We start from the raw sequence: 14512 nt of genomic DNA, 5'->3' as shown, positions 1-14512 counted from the left end.
TGTACCATTCTATATCAGCCGTTAACTGTCCACTGCTGAACATAGGCCGGGGAGAAAGGGATTGCTAGTAATGAGCTCTAATTGCCCCATTGCTAGCAATATACCCTCTCAGGTCTACCTCCACGCGGTTCCCCCTGAAAACCATCATGGTTAATTTCTTGTCTAATTCATCATGGTGGGCCAACTGACCTGCAGTCATTTTCACCTATCATCTTCTACTAGTGCCTCGCCGGTGTATACCAATAGCGCGGGTATTTAGTGTTTCTTTTATGTCGTTCGGTACATAAATAAAAAAAGTTATATCAATCTAAAGAATCACATATAAAATGCTATAAACTAACCTATCATTGGCTGAAACTTTATAAAGGTATATTAGATACGTAATTATCATTATTATTTAAGTATATAATATTAAACAATGAGAAGTGAGTTATTGCTTAGAGGTCGTAGCGCTAATGCAAGTTAAGTAACCCCGACCGTGGTTCCAACTAGGATGGGTGACCACAATCTGTACTATATGGGATGGAGGCTACTTTTCATCGCGATCAGTAAATATGTCCCGGCTAAGCAGATGAAGTCGCGGGCGAAAGCTAATAATTAAAATAAGTTGTTTCTATACTGTTATCTACCTTATGGCATAGCACAATTAAATTAATTTTATATGCCAGATTCTGGCGAAGAGTGTGTACAGTATTTAAATATTATGTGCCATCCTTTTTACCACTTTTCAAACAAAATAAAGTTATTTGTATTTGAACTGTTTACTTTGACGAAGCTTTCTCATGGGACCATATCTAATTTGTGGGATTTTGCGAGATAGTAAACTCAACGTTATCGTTTTCTTTTGCCCATTAATTGGGGTCGGCGAAGTTTGTTTTTCTTTTCCATTAACCCTTATCAGTCGTCATACTCGTGTTCACTTTTATGACATCATTTTTCATAAGTCCATTGAACTCTTCGACGGCTATCCCTCCCGTTAAAGTTACTACACACAGGGTATAGGTACTTTTTGTCAATATCAAAATAAATATACTTGAAAGAGGTTGCAAAACTTTTAATAACAGTTGCTTGAAGTTAATATAAGATGAATTCGCTTGTATTCTAGTATCATGTCAGCCCTTAACTGTCCACTGCTGAACATAAGCTTCCCTTGAGGGGGTTTGCCAGTAGTTGCCACACTTGGCAGGTGGGTTGACAACCGCTGTCAGGCCTTTGGAGAAGTTCTAAGAGGACCGCTGCTGCCCATCCCTAAACCCCTTAATCGCCTCTTACAACAGCCATGGGGAAGAAGAGGTGGCGTAGTCTATACCGGGATACATACGGCCATTTGTAGTAACACGTAGTAACATAACTTATCATAAAGACCAGGGAATTGCTTTGCTTGTGTGTCGTTTAGTATTATTATAAACAGATCAACAGAATCCGAAATATGAATATGAATGCTGTATAAAAAGCCTTATAAACTGCAGACAACAAACCTATATGTTCCATCCAGTCCAATTTTTTTTCGCCTCATAGTTATTCTGAAGCGTTATCTACAAAAGGCCAGCCGTCAAACGCAACGCTGATTTATTCTCGACAAGTGAGCCAAGTCACGTAATGCCGTTTGAGTTATTTTTCGAAATCGCCGTTCTCACCGCCCCTCCACGGATCCACTCATTTCTCATTTGCTCCGAAGTGAACAAATTACAAGCAGTTACAGTGCCACTAACGTCCAAAGTTTGTGCCCCAACCACGTTATACAATACTCGAATAGCTTTTAAAACTTAAATCTTGTAGCAAACTATGCATTTATATAATAATTATATAAGACATAATTAAATAAACGAACGAAAATCCATCCACACGAAAGGATTTTCGTTCATACATTCATAGCTTGATTCTCTCATTTTATTCTATAATTTTATTCGTATTCTGAGATTTAATAATGTAAAATTAGTAAGACATTTTTTTGGTTACTTAACGAGACTGATGTATGAACTATTTTGTATTGCTGTGTCACACACGCGTAGGTATTTTATATAACTTCTGTATACCTACCTATATTAATTGAACTATTCTATTTCAAAGATATATTACTTGTAGTTGAATTTCTATTAACATAAATTATGTAATAACATGAAAATAATATTTTGTAGTGTTAAACGTGACTTTACTTCGAGAATCTAGTAACATTTGATAAGACCACTAGGCAGAATAATACGAAATAATGCGTAAAGGCCCCATCATTAAGACTAAAACGAGATTGTTCAGGCAATAAGTGCTTCGAGAAGGTATTGTTAGTTTATTTGTTATTGACATCACATTCTTGTGTGAGCATAGCCAACTATTATTACGGTAATTTATTTTTTATGCTCATAATGTTCATAACATTACGTACATAAAAAATAAACATATGTACATAACCTTAAGTAATAAAAAATACGTCTATTTTATTACTTAAATTATATATATAATACATATTATAAACCTTTATACATATAGGTTTGAAAGGTCGATTAGGTTAGACTGTGGTTACGTGAATGTTCGAAAATGATCTTTTTGTTACATTAACTAATAATTTTTTTACAGTTTTAAAAGTTTCTCATTGATTCTGATACTTACTCTGATACTTATAAAATTGAACTTAAAGACACAAACAGAAACTTACAACTTCCATTTACGGAACATTTTTTAAGTCATCCCTCTAATAAAGGAAGCTTTGCTCGCGCGAACCCATTATAGTGGAGTCCCGTGGGAATTTCAGCAAAACTCTTTCTTTGAACTCACCTACGTAATGTTAGAAAATCTTATACGAGGGGCAAGACTTCGAGACTTGCCGATTGCTATACGTTGATTCTCTACAGTAACTACACTGGCATATAAGGCATAATATTAACGTCATATCCGCGAAACTCTTCACAGCTGTTTTGGAAAATGTTTTCATACATCTTCACTAGATATGTGTTCGCGACATTATTTGTATATGTGTAATTATAGCGATATTTATAGCAATGTTTATAGTTAGTTGTTAAGTTTCTAGTTTAATCGTTTTTTGTATTCTGTTATTTTATATAGATTTACATAGATTTAAGATACCTATAGTGTAAGTTAAATAAAGTATTCCTTTGTGTGTTGTCATTATTACCTACAAATAGAAATAGAAATTGTAACAATAAATAGAATTAAGAAATTGTAAATTGCAATAAATAAATAAACGCTATAGAGTACCGATCTGAAGAGACACGCGTCTCGTTCATTCTCGCCCCGTCCCGCTCGCGCAGATTCGCTAACGCGAGTTGGAAACGTTATCGTGCGAGCGGGCGGGTATAAAGATAGGCCGCCTCCCGTCGAGCGGCATTCGCTTCCGGGCAGCGACGCACTACACTCGAGAAGAAATAGGACAAGAAGAAAAAATACTCTCTTCAGACGGTACCGGAGGCTTCAGAATAGTAATCGCTGTGTTTCACTCCAGCCTGAACCAACGCCCCTACAGTCCACGCTCACCGAACGGCAGTCCACACCGTTCATCGTGGTCCTTCGAGAAGCCGGATTGCTGGAGGAACACCGTGGTCCTTCGAGAAGCCGGATTGCTGGAGGAACACCGTTGGTACATCAAGAAGCCGGATCGCTGGAGGAAGACCATTCTGAAGCCGGATCGCTGAAATGCCGACTACGAGAAACATGAAGTCGTCGCAACAAAAAATCGCCGTCACCGAAGCCACAACGTCCGCCGCCACCACGTCGACTACGGCCGCCGGAACGCTGTCCGTCGCTGCCACGCCGTCCGTTGCTGCCACCACGTCGTCTGCGGCTGTCAGAATGCCTTCTGTCGCTGCCACGTCGTCTACCGCCGCCACCACATCGACTACGAATACGTCCGGCGATACGACGACCACAGGAGCCACGGAGACTACCGAAGCCACAGGAACGACAGAGGAGACAGCAAGGAAGAAGGAACCGAAGCACGGCACGGCACGCACGGTTCGCACCACGGCCTCGCAGAAGAAGAAGGCTCTGGCCAAGGCACGGGAGGAGCTACTTCGAAAGGAGGTGGAATTGGCTGCTGCACGTGTCGCCGCCCTGGAAGCCGAATCAGAGGACGACGAGGAAATAGAAAACGACGACGCTACCGTCAGAAGAGAACGAACATCGGATTGGGTTCATCGAAGCACGCTAGCACTCACGATGGAGCCGCATGTACCAGAGATAGAAGAAGTCACCGGCAAGCGTCAGGGGTTCGTCCCATCGAGACCCGTTGAAGAGGATTCGAGAGCGCCGCCGCCACAGCCGAGCAGCGACGCACTTCACCGGGACCACGCACGCCACGTTGACCCACATGCCGCCATGCCTACGATAGCAGCAGCGATGCAGTCGATGAAGAAGGAAGAACCGGTGCTGAAAGTGGGCATCGATTGTAATGAGTTTGCGATCGCCATGCAGATGGCCGCTCGCAACATACTGCCCTCCACAGCGTCAAGAGTCACCGAGTTGCCAGTCTTCAATGGATCGTCGAGCGAGTGGTTACCATGGAAGATGGCCTATGAAGAGAGCGCAAGTCAACTCACAGAACAAGAGAACCTAGCAAGACTGCGCAGAAGTTTGAAGGGGGCCGCAAAGGACGCGGCACGCTCCCTATTCGTCGGGTCTACGACCGCAGAAGAAGTGATGAAGATGTTAGCCGCGAGGTTCGGCCGCCCTGGAGCACTCGTCACAGCCGAACTGAACAAACTCCGCGCGCTACCACGACTCTCGGACAACGCAAGAGACGTCTGCCTCTTCGCAAGCAAGGTGCAGAACGTCGTCGCCACGATACGAGCGCTGAACAAGAGCCACTACCTCTACAACGAAGAAATAGTGAGAAACGTCACAGAGAAGATGCCGTCGGTACTACGCTTCAAGTACTACGATTTCGCCAACGACCAACCGGAGGGACAACCGGACCTCATAACACTCTCTCAGTTCCTGCAAAGGACCGCCGCACAATGTGGAAACTTCGCCCCCGCCGAGGAGATACCGTCCGATATATATATATATATATATATATATATATATATATATATATATATATATATCCGGCGGGAGTCCGCTCCTAGGAAGACGGCGAAGACATACACGACGCAGGAGAAACCCGCTACACCACCGTGCCCGATGTGTCGACGAGAGGGACACGCTCCATCGGACTGCAAGACGATGAAGGAAGCAGACACATCGGCGAGATGGGAGTTAGCGAAGACTCATAGGCTGTGTTTCCGCTGCCTCAAAGTATTTTTCGCCACGCCTGCAAGAGCAAGAGATGTGGAGTGGATGAGTGCACGCAGACTCATCACCCTCTGCTGCACACCACGCGACAACAGCCGGAGAATGAAGTAACAACACACGTCGTCGAGGACAAGTCCGCTGCAGTCACCGCATCGGCAAGGGAAAACGACAAGATCGCGTTCCTGAAGATCCTGCCGATACGAGTCACCGGTCCCACGGGAACGTGCGACACCTACGCGCTACTGGACGACGGGTCGACTTGCACCATCATCGAGACGACGGTGGCGGAGCGAATCGGTGCTACGGGTCCCCCGCACCATTCTACATGGAAGGTGTGGCCGGGGCACGGATCAACGCAGCTCAATCGACGCGTGTTCACTTCAAGATCCGCGGGCGGAATTCACAAGAATACACAGTGGGGGCACGGACGATGGACAGACTGCAGTTATCACCGCAGTCGGTACCACGCAGCGTCATCAAGGGCTGTCCACATCTACAAGACATAGAGAGGGAGTTGGTCTACGAAGAGGGCAAACCGACGGTACTGTTGGGGCAAGACAACTGGCACCTACTGCTAGCCCACAAAGTCAGAAGAGGATCCGACACGCAGCCGGTCGCATCACTCACCGACCTGGGATGGGTACTGCACGGTACGAGTCGCGGCAGGACAAGACAGCAGGTGCACAGAATCAGCCACATAGTGACGACACATGAAGAGGAACAATCGATGGAAGAAATAATGAAGCAACATTTCGCGCTCGAATCGCTGGGAATCGCACCGAAGAGGTCTTACAATGAAGAAGAACGTCGCGCCCTACGCATTTTAGAAGAGAAAACTCGTCCGTTACCGGCGGGAGGATACGAGACGGGGTTACTATGGAAGAAGGACGACCCTGTGTGATGGTCTCCCCCCCCCCCTGTGTGTTTACCCCTTTATAAAATAACTACCCTCTAAACTAACCTACACATGGAAAACCTACAAAGCCTAAGAAAAGCCTACGAAGGCTTAACCTAATGAAAACTCATGAAAATCTAATGAAAACTTACCCTAAGGAATGGCCTAACACCCTCAATATAACCCCATACCTATATTGCCTTATATACCCCAAACACCCTATGAATCATATAACCTTTACAATAAACATATAATATTGAACAGATCTTATAGTAGAACACTTGATCATTTGGCCAGATAAATAAATGTGTGATCGTCTAGTAATGTAGGACCCGTTGTGTGTGTAGTAACTAAAAGGTTCTTTAATTGGTATATGATAACGTCTTCTCTATATACTATTGTGAACCTTGACTTTAAAGTTTATTTATATTAAATAGCTCAGCTTTCGCAGCGGTCACCCATAGGAACCCCTGTTTCTTTTCTATGTACTTATGGTATTAAACCTATTGTACTATAGGCGAACCGTCACACCTGTGCCGCCGGACAACTACGAATCGGCAATGCGACGTCTCCAACTGGTCGAAAGGAAACTCGACAAGAATGAAGAAATTAAGAAGAGGTATGAACAACAAATGGACACGCTACTCAAGAACGGGTATGCTGAAGTCGCCCCGCCACGGAGTTCCCAACGGGTGTGGTACCTGCCACACTTCGCCGTCATCAACCCGCAGAAACCGGGGAAACTGCGGATCGTGCACGACGCAGCAGCCAAGACGAAGATGAAAATCAAGAACAGCAATAGTCCATCTGTGTGTTTCATCCCCATAGACACACACTACCTAGATCGCGCGCGACGGCTATGGATTCGCGCGATGCAACAAGAGGCGTTCGGCGACGAAATCGCAGCATTAAAACGAGGGAAACAGCTGCCGTCATCCAGTCGACTCATACAGCTGTCAGTCGTCATAGACAACGACGACATTCTGCGACTTCGATCGAGAATAGCAGCCGCCGCCGATCTGTCAGCCGAGCAACGAGAGCCCCCCATCGTCGACGGAAACCACGCCTGTGTGCGCCTATACATCGCATGGGTGCATCGGAAACTTCACCACGGCGGCTTCGAGATCACCACGAACGAGGTGCGACAACACTTGTGGGTGTTGCGCCTACGACACACCGTCCGCAGTGAACTGAAGAGGTGTCAGCTGTGCCGCCTACGAAGAGCAAGACCGGCGCAGCCGTCAACGGGCAACCATCCACAGAGCAGGCTGGCGCATCATCAACGACCGTTCACGTTCACCGGCCTAGACTACTTCGGGCCTATGACCGTGACAGTGGGCCGCACTCACCAGAAACGATACGGAGTGCTCTTCTTCTGCTCTTCACGACATGCCTAACGACGCGCGCAGTCCACCTAGAAATCGCCGGCAGCCTCAGCACGGACTCCGCCATAATGGCCCTGCGGCGCTTCATAAGCCGCAGAGGGTGTCCCACTGAACTATGGTCCGACCAAGGCACCAACCTCAAAGGTGCCGACGTCGAATTAAGAAAACAGCCGAGGAAGCCATCCAAGAAGAATCATCAGTCCATTTCATCCGGTGGCGCTACATTCCCTCATTTTACCCTTCATTTTAGGTGCGTGGGAACGGCTGGTGCGTAGTGTGAAGACCGCACTAGCCGCTACGTTGAACGAGCGGCCCCAAGGAAGAAGTCCTCCACACTCTGCTGGTCGAGGTCGAGCACACCCTCAATAGTCGACCGCTAACCCACGTGTCAACATCGGCAGACGACGACAGCTATTCTAACCCCCAATATATCATATTGGGCGGTCCATCGCTCCCACTGCCAGGCATTCACCGAAGGCGACGCGGCGGGACACAAGGTAGTGGCGTGCCAGCCAGAGGCTAGTAACTGCTTCTGGAACCGGTAGGTGAAGGATAATACGAGTTGCAACACCGGCGGGAGCCCATCATTAAGACTACACACGGAGCCATCAAAATGGACGACCTGGTCCTAATAGCTGATGGGACCTTGACATCGCAACACGTGGCCGCGAGGCGTGGTGGTACAACCTACCCTTTACCAGACGGCGAGATCATAGCGGTCGACGTGCGGACGAACAAAATAAACATTCTACGGCGACCCACTAATAAGCTGATCATTTTACTGCCCACATCGACATATATATAAACACGAGTAAATCTTTATACATATAGAGCTGCGGCGGGAGATTATGTTCGCGAATTATTTGTATATGTGTAATTATAGCGATATTTATAGCAATGTTTATAGTTAGTTGTTAAGTTTCTAGTTTAATCGTTTTTTGTATTCTGTTATTTTATATAGATTTACATAGATTTAAGATACCTATAGTGTAAGTTAAATAAAGTATTCCTTTGTGTGTTGTCATTATTACCTACAAATAGAAATAGAAATTGTAACAATAAATAGTAATTAAGAAAATTGTAAATTGCAATAAATAAATAAACGCTATAGCTATACCGATCTGAAGAGACACGCGTCTCGTTCATTCTCGCCCCGTCCCATCATCGCGCAGATTTAACGCGAGTTGCTGAACACGTTATCGTGCGAGCGGGCAGGTATAAACATTTAGCAAGCGGCCTCCAACTCGAGCGGCATTCGCTTCCGGGCAGCGACGCACTACACTCGAGAAGAAATAGGACAAGAAGAAAAAATACTCTCTTCAGACGGTACACAGGCTTCAAATAGTAATCGCTGTGTTTCATAGCCTGAACCAACGCCCCTACAGTCCACGCTCACCGAACGGCAGTCCACACCGTTCAATATGTTATTTATTTATTTATTTATAGGATTACCAACATAAGATATAGCTAAACATTTCAATACAATATACTGGTAGATTAGATCTAACTGTTCTTACATTTATAGGCAACCACAGCATGCCTTGAGTTTGATAAACATTAAAATAGAATTAAATTATTAAATGTCATTATATGAGTATAAAATCATACATACATACATATCTGTCACGCCTGTCTCCCATTAGGGTAGGCAGTAATAATGGAATGACAAATGCTTCGATTCAAACAAACCTCTTTCGCTTCTTTCACATTCATCAATCTTTTCATACATTCTCGTCGGTTACGGGTACTTTTAATTTGGCCCTTCTTCAGCACGTCGCCTATTTGGTCAACATACGTCCGTCTAGGGCGGCCTCTACCGACATCTCCAGTATAAAATCAATGGCGTATAAATCATCCACTTTTGATTTGCATATAGTTATCAATATCATCATAATAGCCATTAATTATCCACTGCTGATAGGCCTCCACCAAAAGCACTTTTGCCAGTAGTTGCCATGCTTGGCAGGCGGATTGGCAACAGTAGTTAGGCGTCTGGAGATGTTTTAAAAGGGACGCTGCTGCCCATCTTTGCACATGTAGAGTTAGTGCGTTTATTTTTTTGTTACCTTTTAACACCTTAACAACTCAACCGATCGCCATAAAATTAAAAACCCTTACTTTTAGGGATGGAAAAGGACGTAGGCTGCTGTTTATCCCGGTCAATAAACATATCCTGATTACGCAGTTAAAGCCCCGGGTAAAGCTAATGTTATGTCCACTTTTTACACTATCTAGATGTATTAAAGTTCAGTAAATAAACGAAGCTAGAAATTTTGTAAATGTTCAATGGAATTTATTTGTTTGTTAACTCGTAGTGGCTCAACAGCTCAACTAATTGTCACAAAGTTTCATATCCACGTATTATTTAATATGGTGAATAATTAAAATTGTATTTTATAAAAATACAATCTTCAATTATAGCAAAACCAGTTAGTTTTGATTTAAAAAGTAAACTACTAAACAAATTTTGATAGAGTTGCTATGATACCAATCTGTGAGTATATCCCTTCAAATAAGAAAATAATTTCTCTTCTTTCTTCTTTAAGGTAATAAAGATAAAAAATACAGCGTAATTGAGAACCTCTTTTTTTGAAGTCGGTGAAAAATATAGGCTACATTTTGTTCCACTCAAACGGTACATCCCGCTCACATGAACAAAGTCGCGGGTAAAATCTAGTAATTAGTATTTTGAAAGTCTACAAAACTGTGCACAAACAAATTTAATGATTTTTATTAAATTGTTATTTTTCACTGCTGCATTCTGTCGGATAGCGTTGGAAATAAAGAAATTTAAAAGAGGATTTAGTTTCAGTGGAAATGGCATATTTATTTTTATTTGAGTACGTGTTACAAATAGAAAGTGAAATTAAAATGGTTATTTGTACCTAAGACCTTAATTTTGTTGTCCAATAATTAAAGATTGTGCACTACAAAAAAAAAACAAACATCAAATGTGATTTAAATTAGATTTTGAAATTTCCATGTGAATAATCTGTAAGTATTTCCTTTTAGATAAAAAAGGAATTTTCCAAATCGGTTTAGAACTGACGGAGTTATGAGGTAACAAACATAAAAAAATACAATCGAATTGGAAACCCTCTTTTTTTAGAAATCCATTGAAAATATCCAGCTTCGTTGGTAGAACGCCCTCCTGATGACAAACGGTCACTGTAGCCTATGTACGACCATTGGTATCGCGTACCTATTGCCTACCCTAAAAAAAAACTTAATACGCTATTTTTGAAGAACCTCATGTAATATTTTCTAGGAAAAGCCTCGGCCGGGATCACATTCCATAGCCTGAGCATTCACAGGAGAAAATCCCTCTTTAAAACCGCACGGTACGCAATCATTTAGGCTTCAACGTGTGAGAATAAACATACATATATGTCATGCCTATCTCCCATAAAAATAGGCAGAAACATTGAAACTTCAAACGCTTCGACTCAAACGGACCTCCTTCGTGTCCTCTACATTTATCATTTTTTTCATATACGCTCGCTGGTTACTGATATATACGTCCATCTAGGGTGACTACTACCGCCATCTTCATTCATCGCGATCGATACATTTCCTTTGTAATTCTTCTTTTATCCATCCTCTCCAAATGCTCAAACTAACTCAACATTCTCCATTTAAATTTTTGTCACTACATCGTCTTTCAGTCCATACTTCTCTCTAATCATACTATTACTTACTTTGTCTTTTAATGTAACACCACACACTTCTCAAAGCTCGCGTCTCTACAGTATTTATTCTATCTTCATTCTTTTTCTACCATACCCATGATTTGCTTACATACTCGTACATGAGTATTGATGTTACTATTTTCTGAATTGTAGCAAGACGAGTTTTGCTGGAGCTTGTTTATGAAAATATCTTGAATAATATTTGTCTCCTTGGGTGCATAATAGCAGTAGTGGTCTAGTTAGCAGACGTTAGTCTAGTCGTCCCACGTGGCGGAAACAACCTTTCTAGCAACTGGGCTATAGTTTCTGCAAAAGCTTTCAGATAGTTATCCCATGAGATGAAAGCACTTATAACCATTACTTATCCAATCCCGTGCTAAAGATGATAAATAAAACTGTCGTTCCGATTTCATATATCGCACATCATAATTTCGTGATAATAAATAGATAGCTAGTGATAGATATAAACAGCGATCTCTCAATGATCCTAACACTAGATTACAAATTCAAATTTATTGTTCTGATATGTATCGTATAGATAATGTAGGTATTTTATTGGAATAAACATTAAATATTATAATAAGATACTGAAGGATATTTTGGATGTACCTTTTAATAAATTTAAAATTGTTATTAAAATAACATTTATTCAACAAAGTCTATTTGACCCACTAAACGATTACTTGAATGATAATTGTACATAGTGTTAATTGATCATGCACAAGTTTGTTAATGAATTTGTAATTTTAGACATAGTATATTGAAATAAATACACATAATGCTATGTTAACAGTAAAAAATTGTTTAAAAGAGTAACTGTTAAATTTCTTGCAGATTCTTCTCAATTGATAACAATTTTCCCAATCATGCATTCATAATAAAATAACGATTTAAAAGTGATTGTAAACAAGACTACTTGTAAATAAAGACGATTAGAATTTGATAAAAGATATTATTATTGGTGTTATATCATTTTATTAGGACCTAATACATTAAATCCTAGTCATTCAGTATCGTATATAAAAAAAAAAATAGGTTACAAATGAACATAAGTTTAAAAATATTATAACTTTATTACCTCTTGACCATTTAATATGGTGTTGAAGTAGAATATGTAAAATTGCAACAAAATGGGTTAGGAAGAATTGGTTCTATCTTAGTTTACAAAATTTGCCTAAACTAACTTGTGAAGAAATTGCACAGTTATTACGTAACTCCTCTGGAACGATATCCGTAAATCACCACAAGGAATCGATGCGGTTTGCCCGCGTAAGGCCCGTTTTCCCTCATTCCCGTGGGAATTCCCAAAGACCCTTTTTAGTGTGTTATACGAGCAACCTCGGTGCAAAATTTCAAATTTATATGCTTTATGATTTTGAATATACCGTTATCCTTACTAATATTATAAATGTAATAATGAATTGGTTTGCTACCTCTTGGTATTTTAGCAGCTTAACTACTTAGATAAAGTATTTCTTCTTTGTATCCAGATTAATCAGTTCATCTCCGTGGATGAAGTTACTGGTAAAAACTAATTATTCAATAAGCGATTCTTTGCTTTACATTTATTTATTCAAAAAAGGCACTTTATTTTTCATTATTCAGTGTATTTAACATTTGTTGTAATACAGTAACAAATTAATAAAACCAATAATTATTCCTTCTTTAGCTCTTTTCTATTGAATACCCATTCTTGGAATAATACAGATGAGATAAAATATGAAATGGGATATATGGAATAGAAATTATTCCATCTTTCTAAATGGAGCAAACAATATACATTTACAAAATTTCATTAAAATCGGTTTAAAGATTTCTGGGATTAGTGTGAACGAACATAATGACACAGAATTTTTATATAAAGCAAAAAGAATCTCAATTTCAGCAGAGGACATAGACTGAAATGATAAATATGATGAATTGAATTCAACGGCCAGTACATATTGTTTCAATACGAGTATTACATGAATATCAAACACATTTACAATTCTAATAACTGAATACTACAAAGTGCATGTGTTGCATTGATTCCACTCTGCGTCTCAGGTGCTAGGAGGGCATTCAAGGAAACCATTAATATGCCAGTTTCAGACCCGATACGAATGCTCGGCAGCATAGAACGGTTGTTTGTGGTCGTAGAATAATATTGATACGCTTCTAACCAACTCCGATTGTATATGAGAAATCGATATTGTAGTAAGAACTTAATTGTTACGATCTGTATCTAGTAAGAAAATTATGGATTTGTAAACCTTTAAAATTGCCTCACTTTGCGTGTGTTATCACTTGTATAAAGTCAGGAGTATTTTTAACATGATGCTCACAACCACCTCACACTACTCGCCATCAACAGGGAATTTACCCCATAGTTTAAAACCTAAATGGTCGCGCATTGTGCGCTTTCAAAGGTGTTCCCTTCTGAGAAGGTTCAGATCTTTTCTGCAGAACTTTTCCCAAGAGAATATATAATAGTATGGAGTTCTTCAAAGAAATGGTAAAAAGGTTTCTTCAGGGTCGGCAATCCACATGCAATTATTCTTACATACTTACATGATTCTTACATGCATACAAATATATTTAATATTCATAAGTACGTCTGTCAGTCAGAAAATTACGTATTTATTAAAAAATACGTCTGTATACGTATATCAGTTTCCTAGGCATCATAATACAAGCTCTAACGAGTTTGGTCCTGGATAGCTTCTGGTAATAAATCCAAAGTATTTATTGAATATTTTTATTAAAAATTAAATATTTTCTAACACAGGGTAATAGCTCTTTTAGTACAAACCATAACTCCCTGTACATACTGCGAGTGCATGTCTCCCGTAAAATTGAGTTCCGTTTCGAAGGAATGCGGTCGACATGCTATACCGACCAAGCTATTAATTCTCACAAATAGACTCTTATATCAACGCTATAAAGTACTTTTTTGTACAACAGAACCGTCACATAATTTTGACAAACGTAGTAGTCTACTACATTGACCAACGAGATGAGAGCCAAGCATTATTTCTAGTGTACCCCGAAGTTTTCCTGTTCAATACTTTTTGAGGGATACGCAAAAGTTCATGTTTCCCTGGTTAGGCGAAACATTTGTTGTGCATCTAGAAAATGTTTTGTAGTACGCGAGTTTGACACTATAAAGCGTGAATGACTGCAGGATATTAGTTGTAGGTTATCTTTCAAGTGAATATACAGTATGAACTCGATTTGAATAACTTTCTCAAACAAACGTGACTTAAAAAATTATACATTTTGATACCCTATAAACGGTGTGCTCTGTTATGTCTATGGCACTG

The sequence above is a fragment of the Galleria mellonella genome, unplaced genomic scaffold (assembly GCF_026898425.1).
Source record: "Galleria mellonella isolate WM207_F2 unplaced genomic scaffold, CSIRO_AGI_GalMel_v1 utg264, whole genome shotgun sequence".
In the NCBI taxonomy this organism is placed as follows: domain Eukaryota; kingdom Metazoa; phylum Arthropoda; class Insecta; order Lepidoptera; family Pyralidae; genus Galleria; species Galleria mellonella.
The sequence above is the reverse complement of the archived record's forward strand: the minus strand, read 5'-3'. Positions refer to the sequence as shown.